Here is a 20,860-nt window from a genome sequence, read left to right as displayed (position 1 = left end):
TCTGAAACATGCCCCCATGCTCCAACAACCCTGTCCAGAGAACCCCTTCAAGGTAGAGGTAGGTGCCTCAGAAGGTTGGATAGGAGCCGTTCTGATCCAACGAAACCCAGTAACCGGCTGTCATCACCCCTGCGCTTTCCTATCAAAGAAATTGACCAGATCGGGAACTGTTAGCTATTAAATTGGCTTTGGAAGAACTGGTTAGAGGGGGGCGTGGCACACAGGAGAATCGGATGAGCCGGGCATGACAGAACCCCACCCCAAAGACGCGCACTCTGGGCACTCCCCAGGGGAGGTGACGGACGAGACGAGACTGGGGAACAGGACCTGAAAGACAAAAGCAGAACATCAACGGGGGACCGGGAACAAGACAGAGACACAGAACAGGCACAGAGGCAAAAGCCACGACAAAACCTGACACAGGACAGGAAACGCAGACAGGCAGACAGAGAAGGGAGACACCGAGGGAACACCCACAGGCGGCACGAAAGGGCCAGGAGTGAACGGAGGAGGAACAGAGGGACGAGGAGCAGAGACAGGCGGGACAAAGGGAGGAGGAACAGACAGGGGAGACCAGACAGGAAGGGACGGAGGACGAAGGGGAGCCCGAGGGAACCCAGAGAGGCAATGGGCAGCGGCCGGAGGAGCCGCAGGCGAGAGGGAGGAGGGAGCAGGAGGGGACCACACAGGGGCCAAGGGAACTGGTCGAGGGAGAGACACAGGGGACATGGAGGGAGCAGGAGGGAACACCAGCACAGGCAGGCAGGAGGGGGAAGCCGCGGCAGGCGCTGTCCAACGCCCCGCCGCAGCAGGGGGGCCCGGAGGCGGCCAACACGGAGCCGGAGGTGGGACAGAGGACCGGCACTGAGGCACCAGGGGGGGACCCGGAGGAGACGGCCGTCCTCGCGCCAGAGGACCCGCAGGCAGCCACCGAGCGACGGCCAGGGGACGCACGGGCGAGCCAGGGGGCCCGACGCCTGTGTTACCTCCCCTTATGGGACACAGAAAGGCGGGGTCCTGGGGGTTGTCGGCCTCGCCGGGGCAAGGGCGAGGGAGTCAAAAAGGAGGTCCCCGAGGGGACCCACTCAAGCTCCTCCTCCAAGGAGAAAGGAGCGGGGGTCTGATTGTCCGGGACCTCCTCGGGGACTGGGGCCAGTGCTGGGGGGACAGGAGTCAGGGCCTCTAGAGAGGTGGCAGGCGGTGCAGCTGGAGCCGCCGGCAGGCGGTGCAGCCGGAAAGACAGGCAGGACGGGCGAGCTGGGCTGGACAGGTGGGACGGGCAGAGTGGCGGCCTCAGGCAGGGCCGCGGGCACCTCGGGCATGCGGCCAGCAGGGGGCGCCTCGGCGAGCACCTCGGGCATGCAGCCAGCAGGGGGCGCCTCGGCAGGCGCCGCCGACACGTAGCCAGCAGGCGGGCAGTGCCGCGGGCAGGTCCGGAGCAGGCAGGTTCGGAACTGCCCCTTTAAGGGCTCTAGGGACCCGGGGAATGGCGTCCCAGACGGCCCTAGCCCCCCTATTGAAGAGGCGCGATGGCCGGTAGTGGTAAGCCTCTAACGGAGGTGGCTTCTCCTAAACGTGAGGCTTACCAGCTTCAACGGCATCTCCCCAGGCGGGAACTAAGGAGCAGGCTCCAACGAAGAGCGTCAGGGCTTCTTCTCCCTTTCTTCCATGCCTTTTCTTCTTGCGCCGGCCGGGACAGGTAGGTGGAGGCGTGGTTGCCTCCGAGAAGGAGAGCAGCGACTGCCGCTTCTCCTTCCATTTGCCGACGAGCCGCTGCAAGAGCACACGCACTTCCGCCATGGCGTGTGCTTCAGTGCGTGGGGTTACCTCTTGCAGGAGGGTCCAGCTTTGCTCCGCGAGGGCGGATAAGTCGGGGTCCTGTTGGATCTCGGGCTGCTCTCTCCAATACGCAGTCTCATGCAGCAGGACGAGCCAGAGGTCTTCGTCCTGCTGCGATGCGTCTTCGGGGAGTTCTGTCATTCTGTCAGGTCGGTGGAGTGGGCGAGCAGGAAAGCAGGTGAGATCAGCCGGATGGACGGGGTTTATTTAGGAAACAGGACCGGGGAAGCACGACGACTAACATTTACAATGACAGAACTGGGGAATACTGACTGAGACACGGGCTAAATACTCAAGACAAGGCAAAAGGAATAGGCAACAGGTGAGTACAATCAGGAGTTAACACGAGGTAACGAGGAGGGCATGACACACACGAGTATCGTACGGAGCTGGGCGTGACAGGTGCTGTCCACTTTTAATATTTATAAAGACATAATTAATATGAAATATTAAATCTCAGGTAGACATATTGGCTGGCAGTATCAGCAAAAATTGATACGTCTAGATTTTTTATGAATATTGCAGCAAACTTACCTTTTTTACATTAGCTACCCATAGGGGACAACTGGGTTTTCTAGCTTGCAAGCTAGCTAGCTATAGGTAGTATTCAAACACATTGAATGTTTCCAATTGAATGAAATTTATTTTGAAGCGAAAGTAAATGAACTTAATTCAAGTGATTTAATTATAAAAATGTACTTTATAAACTGTATGTTTTGGAACTGAATTGTGGAAACGAAATATTTTTATATTGATTATATTACCAATAAAATTACAACTGAAGTTGAAATATTCACTGTTTAAATGTACATTCACATTAAATTACAGCCTGCAAATATTCAAGCATTATTAAGTGCAATGCATTTTTATTGAAGCATAATTAAATGCAATGCTTTTTTATTCAATTATTGTAACTCAATGTGCATTTTTGTATCAAAGACTTTTGTCATTAATTTACTTCCATAGAAAATGAAGTTCCTCTTAAGCTATTGCTTCTCATCTTCAGACTGGTTCTGCCTGCAGTTCAATAAAGATATGTAAAAATCCACCTTTTGGTGAAGCAGCTTCATGTCACACTGAAAAATTGAGAGAAATCCAACCTTTCATTAACATAAATTTATTCAAAGAAAAAAAAATCCTTCATCAAGAGATAATTATCTTTAACAAAAACACATGTGCCATGATTATTGGCACCCCTGGAAATTATAGTGAACACAATGTAACTGAAGCATGTTTCCCCATGTACATCTTTGAGTTGAATGGAGTAAATAGAAACCTTCAAGCTGTAATCCATGACTTCCAGGTTAACAGGGATACAAGCCCAAATTCCCTGAGTCATCCATCAACATGGGAAAGATAACCTCCTGAGACCCCACCCATTCATTTATGTCCAATGTAGTGGATATTTTGTTTTTGCATCTATCTTTTCACTGATGTAAGGAAACATATTTATTCCTGTTGTACACTAAAGAGGACATGCTGTCAAATTAAAAATAAAAATAAATTAGAAAAAATCTAAATTGTACGATGTCTTATTTCCTCCAAAGCCAAATATCCTAAAATTGAAGGACACTTTTTTCCTTGGGTCTCAGGAGGATAAGAGAACATACAAACCAAATTAGGAAGAAGTTTGTTGATCTTCATAAGTCAGGGAATGGGTATAAAAAATAGCTACTCGCCTTAAAATGCCCATTTCTACTGTAATAAATATTTAAAAAATAATAAAAAAGTGGGCAACTACTGGAACTATTACAAACCCAGTGTACAGTGAGGAGGATCATAAGAGAGGCAAAAAAAATCCCCAAGGATGACTGTTGGCGAATTACAGGACCAAATAAAATCTTGGGGTTACCACGTCTCTGAAAAACTATCAGACACCCCTATTTGGAATGTATGCCAGAAAAAGCTTTATTTGTCAGTTACCCACAAATGTAAGCACCTGGAATTTGCGAAACACTACTACAACTTTGACTGGAACCAAATTCAATGGTCTGATGAAACAAAAATGTTTTTTAGCAATAAACATAAGGTGGGTTTGGTATAAAAAGAAGGATGCACTGTAAAAAAAAATCCCGTAGTTTTTACGGAAAAAAACTGGCAGCTGGGGTTACCAGAATAATTCCGTAAAATATACAACAAAACAGTAATTGCTTTTACCGAATAACATGTAAATTTTACAGTATAAACCAGTAAATATAACAGAAGTCCAGTGTGTTATATGCTGGTTTAAACTGTAAAATGTACGTTATTCGGTAAAAGCAATTACTGTTTTGTTGTATATTTTACGGAATTATTCTGGTAACCACAGCTGCCAGTTTTTTTCCGTAGAAAATACATGTTATTCAGTAAAAGCAATTACTGTTTTGTTGTATATTTTACGGAATTATTCTGGTAACCACAGCTGCCAGTTTTTTTCCGTAGAAAATACATGTTATTCGGTAAAAGCAATTATTGTTTTGCTGTATATTTTACGGAATTGTTCTAGTAACCCCAGCTGCCAACACTCTCTTGCCGAGGTAACACGCTCTTTATTAGTAGTCCAGAAAAGAACTACACCAGGCACCCAAAGAGCACCGAAACACTTACATACAGGAAACACGAGGTTGTCAGACGCTCAACTGTAAGACGCATACACGGTGGGAGATTTATGGACGCTAATTACACACGAGGATCGGACAGGGTACACATAAGACACAAGTAAACACACGCGACAATAAGGAAATATAACCATTAGCAATAACAACAACAATACAAGGGCTATTTACAAATGCGAGCGGGGCATGCTGGGACATGAACCCTGCCGTTGCTGCAGTATTTTTTATCACCTCAGTGGAAAAATACCTTCTTATCAACGGACCAGAGGTGTTACCATGAGGCGAAGTTCTGACGGTAGCCCCAAATGTACTGTCAAAAGCTGTCTGACAAACCAGAAATCCTGAGTTGTGTGGACTATTTCTTGTTGGTTCGTAACGCACGTAGCAAAAAGCAAGTGTTGATATATCATTTAAAGTTTTACTGTTTCTCATTCATCATATTAATTTGTAAAATGTAACACGGTTTCTTTCAGTATAAACAAAGTTGACCTGATTAAAAAAAATATTATTTTCACACCGTTATGGTGTAATTTTAACTGTAATGTACTGGTTTTTATATTACAGTTTGTTTGCGTTTAAACTACAGTAATTTGTTAACTACCAAAAATTTTTCTTTAAAAAACATATTTTTCCTGAAAAATTAAGTTGTTTTTTGTTAAGTATTTTACAAAATCTTAATGTCAAATATACGCTGCTCTATTGTTTTTCCTTTTACAGTTTTTTTATGTCGCTATTTTACAGAATTTCTCAGTTAATTTCACGGACATTTTTTACAGTGTGGCTATAATGAAATTAATCCCAAATGCAAAATATGGTGGAAGTTCTGTGATGTTGTGCGGCTATTTTTTCCTCCAAAGGCCCTGGAAACCTCTTTAGGGTACATGGCAGTATGTACTCCATGGAAGAGATGGGACAACAGGACATTTTAAATCAAAATTTGGCTGCCTCTGTCAGGAAACAAAAACTGGGCATTGGATCTTCCAGTCAGATAGTGATCCTAAGCACACATCCAAGTCAACAGAAAAATGATTAGCTGACCACAGAATCAAGCTTCTGCCATGGTCATCTCAGTCCCCTGACCTGAACCCTATTGAAAACTTATGGGCTGAGCTGAAGAGCAGAGTGCACAAGAGAGGGCCTAAGACTCTGGATGATCTGGAGATTTTCTGTAAAGAGGAATGGTCTCAGATGCCCTGCTCTGTATTCCCCAACCATATAAAATGTTATAGGAGAAGACTCAGTACTGTTATACAGGCAAAGGGACGTTGTACAAAGTATTAAATCCAGGGGTGCCAATAATCGTGGCACATGTGTCTTTGTTGAAAATAATTATTTCTTGATGAGGGATTTGTTTTTCTTTCAATAAATTTCTTTCAATGAAAGGTTGGATTTTTCCTCATTTTTTCAGTGCGATATGAAACTACTTAACAATAAAAGGTGGATTTTTACTAACTCTTTTTACAAATCTTTAGAAGGGGTGCCAATAATTGTGGAGGGCGCTGTATCTTCCAACCACTCAAGGAATGGTGCACGGGTAGTCTGGAACCTGTCCTAAGCACCACAAGGCACAAGGTAGGGGACACCCTGGATGGAATACCAGCCTAGTACTGGACAAACATACAATCATTCTGTGGGCAATTCACAGACCTCAATTTGCCTAAATGAAGAGTTGCAAATGTGTAGGGGTGTGTAGTGTTTTTTTTTACATCCAGGTCCTTTCAACTTAAATGGTAGTTTACAAATCCAATGATAGTTTGCTTCTTCAAAAAGCCACCCACCCACACACACACATGCACAGACCAGTAATCATATCTTTGTGGGGACCACTCAGTGGCAACAGTGACATAAAATGGAAAAGACGCTTGTTTACTGTCCCCACTGTACTTTATGATTTGCTATGTGCTAATTTCCGCTGGCAAGTCTGAGGATTGCTGTCTCATGTTAGCATCAAATGCATGCTGGAGTGATGCCAGCTGAGTGAATAATGTAAATCGTTATGTATAATTAGTGTTTAGTGTGCTGAATTATTGTACCATCATGTATAGTATTTAATGTTATGTGTTGTAAATAACATATGTGAACACCCACCAGGTGTTAGTGCAGTTTGGTTGGCCAGCACTGTGGGCAGAGGGTGTCGGAAGTGTGGGTGTTTGGTGCTTAATGGTTGTATTTGGTCGTTTTAAGGGATGGAAGTAAAAGAATTTTCCCGTTTAAACAAAGCTGTTTTGTTTTGTTCCTGCTGCTATGATGCTTGAGTCTGCCGAGCACTACAATACTGTTACATAGCAAAGATTACATAGCAATATACGGACCCCTACTATAAAATTCTCCAGAGTTTCGAACAGATATAACAAATTAACAGACAGACTTTAGAGACAGACCTGCATGAATTGTGCGCTTGAAGCTGGTCAGATCAAAATCCAATCATGCACAATTACAGCCATCACTAATAAAGGATACTACAGTCCTGAACAAAATCTTAAGTCCGGGGGAAAAATTACAAGTATTCGCATTTTGCACTGGCAGTTCGTAACCAGGTTGTAATTAGAGCTTCAAAATGCAAAAAGAAAACACAGGAGCAGGAGATAAAAAATATAGAGTAGGAAATTAATTGAATACTACATTTAAACTCAAACTGGATGTTCATCAGCTGATCAAAAGTTTAAGACCGTAGCCATTAAAAGGCAGAATCTGCGCAAAAATCTGGATTTCATGTTATTTTCTGTCAGGCATTCACACTGTCATGACCTCCTGATGGCAAAGGCAAAAAAGGCTTTCTGTCTTTGAACATGGCAGGATTGTTGAGCTGCACAAGCAAGGCCTCTCGTAATGTGCCATCGCTGCTGAGGTTGGATGCAATAACACAGTCAATTTAAATTTCCTAAAAGAGCCTGAGTGTTATGGGACCAAAAAACTGAGCTGGAGGAATCCGACGGTCTGTCCGTGAAGACACAGGCTAATCTTCAACTCAATTTAAGGCCCTTACTGATTCCGACAAAGACATCTTCAAAGGCCACGCCTCCTCCAACACCACAAACTTGCCCTTTTGGACTTTGCAAGGAAGCACCAAACATGGGACATCGAAAGGTGGAAGAAAGTTTTATTCTCTGCCGAGAAAAAATGTAATCTGGATGAACAGCCTGTTTGAGTTTAAATGCAGTTTTCAATAAATTGCCTACTCTCTATTTTTTGTCTCTTGCTACTGTTTCTTCTTTTTGCATTTTGAAGCTCTACTTACAACCTGGTTATGAACCACTAAATGCAAATACTTGTAATTTTCCCCCGGTCTTAAGATTTTGTTCAGGACTGTATTTCTGATTGGATCGGTTTCAAATTTGTCTCTTCCTGATAGTTTCATCTCTTCGGTACAGTTTTTGGCATCATAAATTATTTTAAATTGTATTATAATGTTGTTTTCATCACATAAAAATCTTCATTGACAAATAATTTTTGTCATAGTTTTCTTCAAGAAATCAACACAGTAACTCATCTTTTAAAATTTGTATAATAAAAGTTAGCAGTTAGCGATAATTGTCAGCTTCCACTAATTTTTTTTCAGTTTATCAATTTAACCTTATTAAATTAAATAAAATTTAAAGCGGATTAGTAGTTATCGAAGCTAACTTTTCAGTTAGCAGTGACCACCCCTGATCAGTAGGCCCCCAATGTTATTAGACATAATATTTGTCTGTCTATCCTGCTCAAAAGTGTCACCCACTCAAGGTCTTCAAATAAATAGGCAAGAAGTATGATAGACAGGAATATCCAGCATGCATCTTATTTATGTAATTATGACTGATCTGTGTGGTGTAGACAAGCAGAAGATATATGGTATGTGTGTGATTTCAACTCTGAATTCACCACTGGAAAGTTCTCTTCACATTGCACAGCTTTAGTTGTGTTTAGCCCTGCTGTTAGGCTAACTGGCATCTCTAAATTGCCCATTGTGTGTGCAACTTTTGATCAGCTGATGAACATCCAGTTTGAGTTTAAATGTAGTATTCAATTAATTTCCTACTCTATATTTTTTATCTCCTGCTCCTGTGTTTTCTTTTTGCATTATGTTCTTATGTGTGTGTGTCTGTGGTGTATGTGTGTGTTTTCCATCCAGGCTGTGCCCCAGCCTTGCTACCTGGGATAGGTTCCAATACTCTGACCAGAGAAATCAGTTTGAAGATGAATGATAATCCTATAATTATTGACCTACTGTATATACAGGGATTGACATAACTGGTACGCAAGTACGCATTCACCTTTAAAAGCAACAATCTATTAATGTAACAGCACAAATACGTACGTATTTTAATTGCATTTGCCCCGATATGACAAGAAATTATTGTGCATTTTAACCTTTATATGCTAATTCGTAATTTGCAGTATAGAGGTTAAAATGCACGGTATTTTCTAGTCATATCGTGCAAATGCACGTAAAATACGTACGCATTCATGCTGTTACAATAATACGTGCGTGAAGTTGGCCTCCCATATGTTTCAGATTTCAACCAAACTGGTCTCAACCATACGTGCCGCGTTTGTGAAGGATTGTGCCATTAAAATTTTTGTGTGTGCTGTTTTAGTTTCTGAGATATAAATGTTTGTTTACATGGTGACGTCATCAGTGTGAAGTTGGCCCCCCATTTGCATCTGATTTCCACCAGATCGATTGTAATCGTGTGTGCTGCGTTTGTGCTGGTTTGTGCCGTTAAAACTGTCCTTTGTGCCGCTTTAGTTTCTGAGATATTAATGTTTGTAAGGTTGCTCCCTCCTCCCATTTGCGTCTGATTTCGACCAAACCGATCGCAATCGTTTGTGCCGTTAAAACTGTCCTTTGTGCTGCTTCAGTGCAGAGATATTGCTTATTTACCTGGTCACGTGACTCTGCCATTAAGTTAGCCCCCCATTTGCCTCCGAACTGGTCTCAATAGTTTGTGCCGCTTAGTTTGTTTTCTGAGTTATACCTCTTAGTTTATGCCTTTACATGATCGCTGTATAGTGCTCAGGCTCGTGTTTCTCATGTTAACAGAAAGCAGAACGTTTGATGACTCAGCGACAAAGCTATACGTAGACTTAGTCAGCCCCGCCAGCCAAAAGCCGCATAATCATATGCTGCTTGTGCGCTTCTGGATTCTGCCCTTGGAAACCTGGTGTTCATAGTGATGAATGCAGAGGTATGACAAAAGAGATGCTTCACACATCACAATAATTCCCCTCATAAGCCTAAAGAAGCTGAAGGCAAAAGAGGAGGAGGATGACCAGTACCAGGGTGCATGTACCCACACATCACAACAATGAACTAGTTATCAGGAACCATGAAGGCCCAGACAGAAAAGGGATCTTCTGAAGGAATGCCATATACAGGTATATGCTCTCTAGGAGCTGTCATTGCCTTAATTGCATAATTAACCTTATACTCATGTCCACCTTTAAATGCAGGGCAGTAAAATACATTTAATGTTTGATTTTTCACTCAGGTGAAATAATCAAATAAATAGCAACTGTACATTTAAATAGTTAGATGACTCATTTTTAAGTTTTTGATGCAGATATTGTGCTCACAGAGGAGGCATGGTGATGCACTGGTTAGCATTGTTGCTTCATAACTCTGGGACCAGAGTTGTTGTGGCATTTCCCCTGGGTACTCTGGTTTCCCATCACATGTTGAGGTTAATTGGAGTTACCAAATTGTGTGTGTGCATGTGCCCTCTGATGGGTTTGTACATCTTTCTGTGTTGCTCTCTGCCTTGTGCCCATAGGCTCCAGATCCTCGAGACCCTGAAATTCAGACTGGGCAGTACAGATGGTGGATGGATGTTGAGTTTGCAAAGTTTTCCTTAGGAAATCAACAAAACAAGCAATTTCGCTAGGGGAGTCTGATCAAAATTTTTGCAAAGCTCATTTTCCACAGGAAGGGGAAATAAAAACTATTCAACATGCCTTTGGGTAAATGAAGCCTTTCTGCTTTAACCTTGAACTGGTGGACTTTAGGATAATTGATCACCCTCAGCTGTCCAACAGCAAATTCAGATATCCATTGGAATACTTGTATTTCAAATAGTTCTATAGACAGAATAAATAACTGAATATTAAATCATGATTCAGATTATTAGACTCTAAGGAAATTAATAGTAATGGTAATACTAATGCACTGCCATTCCACATACGGTCTTCCTCACCTTACATTCTCCCGACCCTCACAAACACATTTTAATAAGCAGCTATTTAAAATCAATACATCATTGTGAAGTTCACATCATGCTCTGTGTGTCTAATGACTATAAAAATATTATTGCACTACTCTGTTTTCCTGTGTATTACACAACAGCTTGTATGTGTACTTGAACTGAAAAATAATGAAAAATGTATACATATGTATACATTATATATACACTCACCTAAAGGATTATTAAGAACACCATACTAATACGGTGTTTGACCCCCTTTCGCCTTCAGAACTGCCTTAATTCTACGTGGCATTGATTCAACAAGGTGCTGAAAGCATTCTTTAGAAATGTTGGCCCATATTGATAGGATAGCATCTTGCAGTTGATGGAGATTTGTGGGATGCACATCCAGGGCACGAAGCTCCCGTTCCACCACATCCCAAAGATGCTCTATTGGGTTGAGATCTGGTGACTGTGGGGGCCATTTTAGTACAGTGAACTCATTGTCATGTTCAAGAAACCAATTTGAAATGATTCGAGCTTTGTGACATGGTGCATTATCCTGCTGGAAGTAGCCATCAGAGGATGGGTACATGGTGGTCATAAAGGGATGGACATGGTCAGAAACAATGCTCAGGTAGGCCGTGGCATTTAAACGATGCCCAATTGGCACTAAGGGGCCTAAAGTGTGCCAAGAAAACATCATTACACCACCACCACCAGCCTGCACAGTGGTAACAAGGCATGATGGATCCATGTTCTCAATCTGTTTAAGCCAAATTCTGACTCTACCATTTGAATGTCTCAAGAGAAATCGAGACTCATCAGACCAGGCAACATTTTTCCAGTCTTCAACTGTCCAATTTTGGTGAGCTCGTGCAAATTGTAGCCTCTTTTTCCTATTTGTAGTGGAGATGAGTTGTATCCGGTGGGGTCTTCTGCTGTTGTAGCCCATCCGCCTCAAGGTTGTGCGTGTTGTAATGAGTGGTTATTTCAGTCAAAGTTGCTCTTCTATCAGCTTGAATCAGTCGGCCCATTTTCCTCTGACCTCTAGCATCAACAAGGCATTTTCGCCCACAGGACTGCCGCATACTGGATGTTTTTCCCTTTGCACACCATTCTTTGTAAACCCTAGAAAAGGTTGTGGGTGAAAATCCCAGTAACTGAGCAGATTGTGAAATACTCAGACCGGCCTGTCTGGCACCAACAACCATGCCACGCTCAAAATTGCTTAAATCACCTTTCTTTCCCATTCTGACATACAGTTTGGAGTTCAGGAGATTTTCTTGACCAGGACCACACCCCTAAATGCATTGAAGCAACTGCCATGTGATTGGTTGATTAGATTATTGCATTAATGAGAAATTGAACAGGTGTTTCTAATAATCCTTTAGGTGAGTGTATATGTACGTGTGGTTACATAGCCAAAGCAAATACAGAATAAAACAGAACAGTTATGGGCATTAAATATGGGTGGGTGGTAGAAACAATCAAATGTGCCTCTGGAGAAAAACAAATTTAAAGGGTGGTGGGGGGAGAGGTACGTTTAAGTCAGAAACAGACAACATTTTTTGAGAGAGGATCACCCAGTTGCAGTAGTATGGTGGCTTTTTCTTGAATTTCTCAGGACAGATTTCAGTGTTAAAATTGAGAGAAATTGTCTTGGGCCAAGTTCTCTGAATGCAGGCTATAATCTGTGCATGTGATTGGATTGATGATCTGCTTAAGGTAATTATGCAGGCATTATCTATATAGGGCTGGGAGTACAAAGGGTTAATGAACTTTATAGTGATTTAGTGCATACAAGTCTGAAAAGTTGAAAAGACATTCAAACATATTGCTAATTTGTTTGTAAATTGCTTTCTGTATTAGAATACATTGTCTTTAGCAAGGTGAATTAATGTCTTGAAAACAATGGCCATGTACTGCAAGAAAGTCATTAGGTCTGTACTGTTCTCTCAACATCTAATTAATGTAAGGTTCAGACATGAAACATGAAAGCAGCTCCTGGTGAAAAATAGATTATTATATGAGAACCATGCAGTCAATAGTAACAATGGTGCTGAAATTGCTGTTTTGTTGCAGCTCTCCCTCCTTTGGGTTTATTGAGAGCTTAATAGCTCCTTCCTATTAGCAGGAAAATCTCTATCCCACTACACAGCTAAGCAGAAGTCATTAACTAAATGTGACATTAAGTCACAGACTCTAAAATGATGCCAACCAATCAATACATCCTTGCAAATACCAATTCACACATCCACAAAAGTGTGATCTACATCCAACCATCTTCCAAGCATCAGGGTGGTGGGGGGGCTGGAGCCTATCCCAGGCAGCATAGAGCACAAGGCTAGGGGACACCCTGGATGACATGATTATATTGTTGTTTAATGCAGAATATAGAAATAACAGTTTTTAGGTTTGAAATCCTAAATGGGCTCCCTGTCAGCAATTCCACTGAAAAATCTGTTCTATTTTCATAAAAGGTTACTGACTTTAAGAAGCTGAATGTTTTTTTTTTTTTGGAAGCTATCACTAGATCTAACCGAATACAAAAAAATGTTGTAACGCAACAGAAATTCATTCCATAGGTAGAACAACTTATTGGATACACCTGATAATTTTGGCTTTTTTATGTGCTGTTAACCTCATATCTGGCCTATTTTCGTATCCCCTAAGGCTAAGAATGGTCATATCTGTAAAAATTAAACATACCTGTTAAGCAAACTTGATGGCATCCTTATGTGCATCATTCTTTATGTTTATTTTGAGTTTACAAACAAAAGAGTATGAAAAATATAACACATGAACATGATTTATTTTCTATCATTTAAAAATTCTTAATGATGCTACATACTGCACTCACTAAATGAAATATGGCTTATTCTAGATGTGAGACTCATCTGTCTGTAGAGCTTGACTCAGACTCCTTTGGGTTATGGGGCTTGTCTGAATCAGGCTCATGGAGAGGCATCACATGAGCAGGGCCTCTGTTCACAGGTCTGTCAGCAGAAGATGGAGTGAACTCAAGGAAAAGACTGAGCTAAAGCCATGCACAAAGAGACTAATGAGCAAACTGACTGATGTGCAAAGATGCAGAGTTTACTAGTTGTTGTTTTTCCTTAATTGGATTCCACAGATCTTATGTGGGTGATCTGGGCTTTTATTGGACTGGTGGGTTGGACGACGCTGATATCCTGGACCAGACAGTTTCAGATGTTTCCAATGAAGTTATCACATTTTATCCCTTTTGTAATTGATTGATTATTAGCTTCTTTACTTCCTCTGTCAAAGCCATTTATTTTCCACTTTGGTCATGGAAATGGCAGTGTGGCATCTCAGTGGCAAGCAATTGTACATATTAAAACAAAGTTCAAGCTGGAGTTTCCTTTAGACCTTTTCTTTATTTAGAATAAATAAAAACAATTGCCTGTATTTACAGTAGGCAAACCTCAATAATGTATATCAGAGCTGATTTCTTCTACTCTGTTTATTACAATACACTGTACACTACTGCATAAATATTTATAAATAAACTAAAAGTTATATTAAATAATGCAAATGTGACATAAAAACAATATCTAAAGATGGCTGACACAAACCCACGACCAGTACAGGACGCTTGAAATATCGGTAAGGGGTGGCTCCTCGCTTGTTGACCAATTTGCTTAATCACCTACAGTAGTTGCAGCAACGGAACGCAGCCATTAAGTGATTAGTGTCTGTAACTGGCTGCATTCTCCACCTCCACCCCCCAACAACCTTGTACTAGATAAGTATTGCCAGAGAAGTATGAAATATACAGAATGAAATTAGCATATTGTTTTGTACATTATTTTTGTTTTTTTATTATTATTAATATTATTATCATTATTATTTCGTACGGGGATGGTACTTGCTTCTTTAAATTCTGATAAACTAACTGATTATGAGGCATGCTTTACGTGATGTTTGTCGATGCCATGCAGTATGTTTCTGCTCACTTTAATTTGGTGGTGAGAGAAACAAAGGCAGATGTGATTTGTGAGACCCACCTCTGGGACTCATTGACATGCACAATGTGGTTGAAGCTTGCATGTCTTCATTTGGCATTGCCTAGGAATACAACATTATAATGGGAAATCATGTTATTTAGGTAATTCACTTACTGTGCAATACAGCATGCAACCTAATCAGCTATTAAAATTCTGACCCAAAAAACCCTTTGTATGATTTGAAAAATATTTTAGACAACCACAATTCTGGGAACTGTATTATATAACTAACACTAATCATAACAGATTACATTTATATAATAATGAATATCATTTTGTTTGATATTGATTGATATTTACAAGTAACCTATCAGCCTCTCTCTCTCTCTCTCTATCTCACAATGCAGCAGTATAAAATAATAACAGTGAGGACTGGAACTACATCCTGAAACCATGAACTGCAGTAATGAACAGTATAATTTTAATATGTGCTATTCTTATCTGAAAAAATCTTTTTTTCTGGAATCCCTCTGGTTTGATTTGTTGCTGATTTTGTAAATGCTGGGTTTCACTTAATGTAGACATATATCCATCTCATATCTATATGTATGCCCTCTTCTGCTTGTCCATTTGGGTCAGATAACGGTTTCTCCTAACACTCAACTCCGCTAAGGCATGTCCTGATTTGTTATAGAATTTTTATCACCTCTTGTGCTGTGGGGGAATTTTAGATACTGGTGCCTTCTCTTTCCCCCTCCGGGGTTAGCTGTTTTTGTCACACTCCAGCCTGCTTTCCATGACCAATACTAGTGCAAACATGGCCGCAGTAAGAACATAAGAACATAAGAACATAAGAACTATACAAACGAGAGGAGGCCATTCGGCCCATCGAGCTCGCTTGGGGAGAACTTAACTAATAGCTCAGAGTTGTTAAAATCTTATCTAGCTCTGATTTAAAGGAACCCAAGGATTCAGCTTGCACTACGTTATCAGGAAGACTATTCCATACTCTGACTACACGCTGTGTAAAGAAGTGCTTCCTTAAATCCAGTTTGAAATGTTCTCCCGCTAATTTCCACCTATGGCCACGAGTTCTTGTATTTGAACTAATGCTGAAGTAACTATTCGGTTGAACAGCATCCAAACCTGTTAGAATCTTATAGACCTGGATCATGTCCCCCCTCAGTCTCCTTTGCTTGAGGCTGAACAGATTTAGCTCAAATAACCTTTCCTCGTATGACATTCCTCTAAGACCAGGAATCATTCTTGTGGCCCTACGCTGCACCTTTTCTAAGGCCGCTATGTCCTTTTTAAGATATGGTGACCAAACCTGTACACAATATTCTAGGTGAGGTCTCACCAAGGAATTGTATAATCTTAGCATTACCTCCCTTGACTTAAACTCCACACACCTGGAGATGTACCCCAACATCCTATTGGCCTTTTTTATTGCTTCCCCACACTGGCGAGAATGAGACATGGAAGCATCAACATACACACCAAGGTCTTTCTCATAATCAGCTACCTTTATTTCAGTAGGTCCCATAAAGTAGTTATCACATTATTGAACAAGCTTCTCTGCATCACTTCCTGGGGCTGAAACAGACCTTACCTGTTTATTTATAAATTTTAATGTCATAATACTCTCTAAATGCCATCCAAAGATGTTCCATGCAAAATCTAAATGGCACACAGTTTATTGCCATGCTTTTGTGCTAAATCATAATTGTGAGTTTTCATTAAAAAAAATCTGAGGTTTTGTTTTAGGTCCTAAAGTATCTCTGTGTCTTAGTATGGTCCCTAATGTACTTACATTACTGTCCATTAAATCTGTGGTGGAACTGTGCGTACCTCTTCAGGGATTATGACTAGAACCACATGCTAAATATCCATTTATTCCATTTTAATCACATAAACACACTTCCAGCAATATTCTGTGCATATTGCATCCAAATCGACTTGGCATTACACATTTCATCATTTAGATAGGGGCACTGGGCTGCAACATTGAGCACTGCCCTGATACATTTTTCTCTTGTAATATTACTATGGAAGCTAAAAACAGATTTGGCAAGTTGGTAGGTAGAATGGAAGGTTTCATGTTTCATCATCATCATTATGTATCTTCGTGCTGCTTCCTCCTCTGTAAGCTGGGTCATCTTCTACTGCATGATGACTACAGCCCAGTACTGTCTGCTTTGTGTCAGGTATGGGGAATCCTGCGTTACAACAACATACCTTAAACTCTCATTTGCTTGATTGCTCATGCTAGCCTTCTAAACCAGAAGGTTCAAGATTCAAAATTCAAGATGTTTTATTGGCTAAATGAAATAAGAGCTTTGAAATGTTTAGTCATTCAACAACCCCCAATACACAGAACAACAGATAGTATACAAATGGATGAAAAAATAAAATAGAGAATGACAATAATGTGAAATCTCATGGCTGGCTCCCATAATAAATTTTAATCTTTGTTATAGCAGCAAATAAGGTTTACTTGAATTTATGAATTGTGCACCTTCCATTCATAAATTGCAATTTGATTTGAAATGGCAGCACCCCCCAGGTTGCTGAATTGAATTAGAAATCAAAGAAATTCAAGGCGATCACGGAACAAACAATGTCATTTAATCTTGCAAAAACAAATTATTCTATACTAGATTTACTTTTGAGATAGTAGATATGTCCATTTCTGTGTCTATATGAATATATGAGTGTACTTTGCATTTGCATGATCGTAGATGAAAAATGTCACCTCTCTGATGGGGAAGGAGCCTGAGCTGGTGCGCGAGGTCATGAAGTTCCGGCTAGACATAGTTGGGCTCACCTCAACGCATGGCTTGGGCTCTGGAACCAGTCTCCTCGAAGAGGGTTGGACCCTCTTCCACTCTGGAGTTACTCACGGGGAGAGACGCCGAGCAGGGGTGGGAATACTTATTGCCCCCTGGCTGGGCACCTGTACATTGGGGTTTACCGCAGTGGACGAGAGGGTAGCCTCCCTTCGCCTTCGGGTGGGAGGACGGGTCCTGACTGTTGTTTGTGCTTGTGCACCAAACGGCAGTTCAGAATACCCACCCTTTTTAGAGTCCCTGGAGGGGATGTTGGAGAGCACTCCTCCTGGGGACTCTCGTTCTATTCTCGTTCCACGTGGGCAATGACAGTGAGACCTAGAGTGGTGTGATTGGGAGGAACGCCCCCCCCGATCTGAACCCGAGCGGTGTTTTGTTGTTGGACTTCTGTGCTTGTCATGGATTGTCCATAATGAACACCATGTTCAGGTATAAGGGTGTTCATATGTGCACTTGGCACCAGGACATCCTAGGCCGCAGTTCGATGATCGACTTTGTAGTCGTGTCATCGGACTTGCGGCCGCATGTCTTGGACACTCGGGTGAAGACAGGGGTGGAGCTGTCAACTGATCACTATCTGGTGGTGGGTTGGCTTTGCTGGTGGGGGAGGAAGCCGGCCAGGCCTGGCAGGTCCAAGCGTACAGTGAGGGTCTGCTGGGAATGTCTGGCGGAATCCCCTGTCAGGAGGAATTTCAATTCCTACCCCCGGCAGAACTTCTCCCATGTCCCGGGGGAGGCGGGGGACATTGAGTCTGAATGGGCCATGTTCTACGCCTCCATTGTGGAGGCGGCTGACCGGAGCTGTGGCCGTAAGGTGGTCGGTGCATGTCGCGGTGGCAATCCCCGAACCCTCTGGTGGACACCAGTGGTGAGGGATGCCGTCAAGCTGAAGAAGGAGTCCTATCGGGGGACTTTAGCCTGTGGGACTCCAGAGGCAGCTGACAGGTACCGGCAGGCCAAGCGGGGTGCGGCTTCAGCGGTCGCTGAGACAAAAACTCTGGTATGGGAGGAGTTTGGCGAGGCCATGGAAAACGACTTCTGGATGGCTTCGAGGCGATTCTGGTCCACCATTCGGCGGCTCCGGGTGGGAAAGTGGTGCAACATCAACACTGATTATAGTGGGTATGGGGTGCTGCTGACCTCAACTCAGGACATTTTGGGTCGGTGGAAGGAATACTTCGAAGACCTCCTCAATCCCACCGACATGCCTTCCAATGTGGAAGCAGAGTATGGGGACTTGGGGGTGGACTCCCCTATCTCTGGGGCGGAGGTCGCTGAGGTAGTTAAAAAGCTCCTCAGTGGCCGGGCCCCAGGGGTGGATCAGATCCGCCCGGAGTTTCTAAAGGCTCTGGATGCTGTGGGTTGTCCTGGTTGACACGCATCTGCAGCATCGCGTGGACATCGGAGGCAGTGCCTCTGGACTGGCAGACCGGTGGTGGTCCCCCTCTTTAAGAAAGGGGACCGGAGGGTGTGGTCCAACTACTGTATAGAGGGATCACACTCCAAAGCCTCCCTGGTAAGGTCTATTCGGGGGTTCTGGAGAGGAAGGTCCGCCGGATTGTCGAACCTCGGATTCAGGAGGAGCAGTGTGGTTTTCGCCGCAGCCATGGACAGTGGACCAGCTCTATACTCTCCGCAGGGTTCTGGAGGGTTCATGGGAGTGAACCCAACCAGTCTACATGTGTTTTGTGGACTTGGAGAAGGCATTCGACCGTGTCCCTCGGGGAGTCCTGTGGGGGGTGCTCTGGGAATATGGGGTGAAACAATGAAAACCACTAATTCTTTAATTATTTAATATAATTTTTTTTTTACTTTACTTTACTTTGATATGCCAACTTTGCCTTGCAGTAACCTGTCTGCTTTTGACTAGTTACCGGAGTAATTTTCTCTCAATGACTCATAGAAGCTTATGATAAACTGCCAAAAACTAGCCACCAAAATGCAATGGCGAAACTACAATAAAGCTTTTTTTTTTCTTTAATATTCCCTCCACCACCACCCCTCTGTGGAGGACTGCTTTAATTTGAATTTCTTAATTCCTTTCTTTCCTTTTCTCTTTTTTATATAAAGAAAATTACAAGCAGAGTTTAGGGAAGACAGAGAACAAGGGTGGGGGAAGAAGCTTGAGGGGGAGAAATAAAGAAAAAGGGACCACACAGATTGCCGCACAAAAACACAAAACAAACAAAGAAAAACAAAACAAAAATAATATTAATAATAATAATAATATAAAAATAAAACAACAAGCGGTATCAACAACAGTAATAGCAATAACAACATTGATAACTGTGACGGTCACAGAGTGACCGCACAGGGAAAGCGTTCAAGAGGGATTACCATTTGGTGTGGTGGGTGTTTTGGTTTCGGTCTGGCAGCAAAAGGGTTCCCTCAGGAAGCAAAGCCTTATTATTTGGTTCTGGGCCTAATTGGCCTAGTCTATGTTCGTTATGGCCAGGGGGATGACAGGGGTGGCCTTGACCAAACTACCTCTGTATTGTGTCTTTTCATGTGCTGTAAGGAATGGATTGGGTTTGTACTTATTTAGGAAATTTGCTTATCTGCATATGTAAGAGAGTGTGCTTTTATCTTAGTCTTTTATTATTGTCTAGAGGGTTAATTAATTTATGTGTTCACTATGGTTTGTAAATGGTACTGGCCACCTGCTATATGTTTGCTTGTCTAGTCTTATGGGGGGAAGGTTTTTTTCTCTTTTTTTATGTTGCGTGGGAGCCCAGAGGCTCTGCAACTGTTGTGAGTTGTCCGTTGCAGGCTAGTATTTTGTAATGGTTTCTTGAAATTAAATTTAGTTTATCCTCATGCTGACTCTGATTTTCCTTGGCCAAATCCCCTTCCATTAAACAGTGTCCGTTCGGTAACCATCACAATAACTGAAGCTCAAGAGAAAGTGGATCATGCAGCAGAACAATGATCATAAACACACATCTTTCTAGTAACAAAAAATTATTAAAGCAGAAGAAACTTTATGTTCTTATAGCCAAATTTGGTGACTGATAATCTGTCCACTGAGGCTCCTGCCTTTGACTGCCACCTGACCCCCACAGCCTCTCCTGCAGGTGGTGAGCCCACAGGAGGAAGGACCCATGTTCCTCTTTCGGGGTAGGCCCTACTAGGCCCTATGGGTAGAGGCCCAGCCACCAGGCGCTCGCCCATGAGCTGCGACCAGAGGGTGGGTCACATCTCTCTCTATGGTAATCGAGCTGTGATGGGTGTTGGAAACTCAGGCAGCTTGTTTTTTGTCATGTAGTCCAGGGGTCTTTTACTATAGGCACTTGCACACCTGGTTACAAGTTTCTGGGCCGGGGACATTTTGTAGCTTCTGGACACTTTCATGTGTCTGTTTTGGATGTGAGACCAACTAGTTAAACTAGGTTGCTGCTGGAAGAGGTGTTAGTGTAGCCAACAGGTTAGGTCATCCTGTGGTCAGT

Source organism: Paramormyrops kingsleyae, chromosome 5, assembly GCF_048594095.1.
Source record: "Paramormyrops kingsleyae isolate MSU_618 chromosome 5, PKINGS_0.4, whole genome shotgun sequence".
Classification (NCBI taxonomy): Eukaryota; Metazoa; Chordata; class Actinopteri; order Osteoglossiformes; family Mormyridae; genus Paramormyrops; species Paramormyrops kingsleyae.
The sequence above is the reverse complement of the archived record's forward strand: the minus strand, read 5'-3'. Positions refer to the sequence as shown.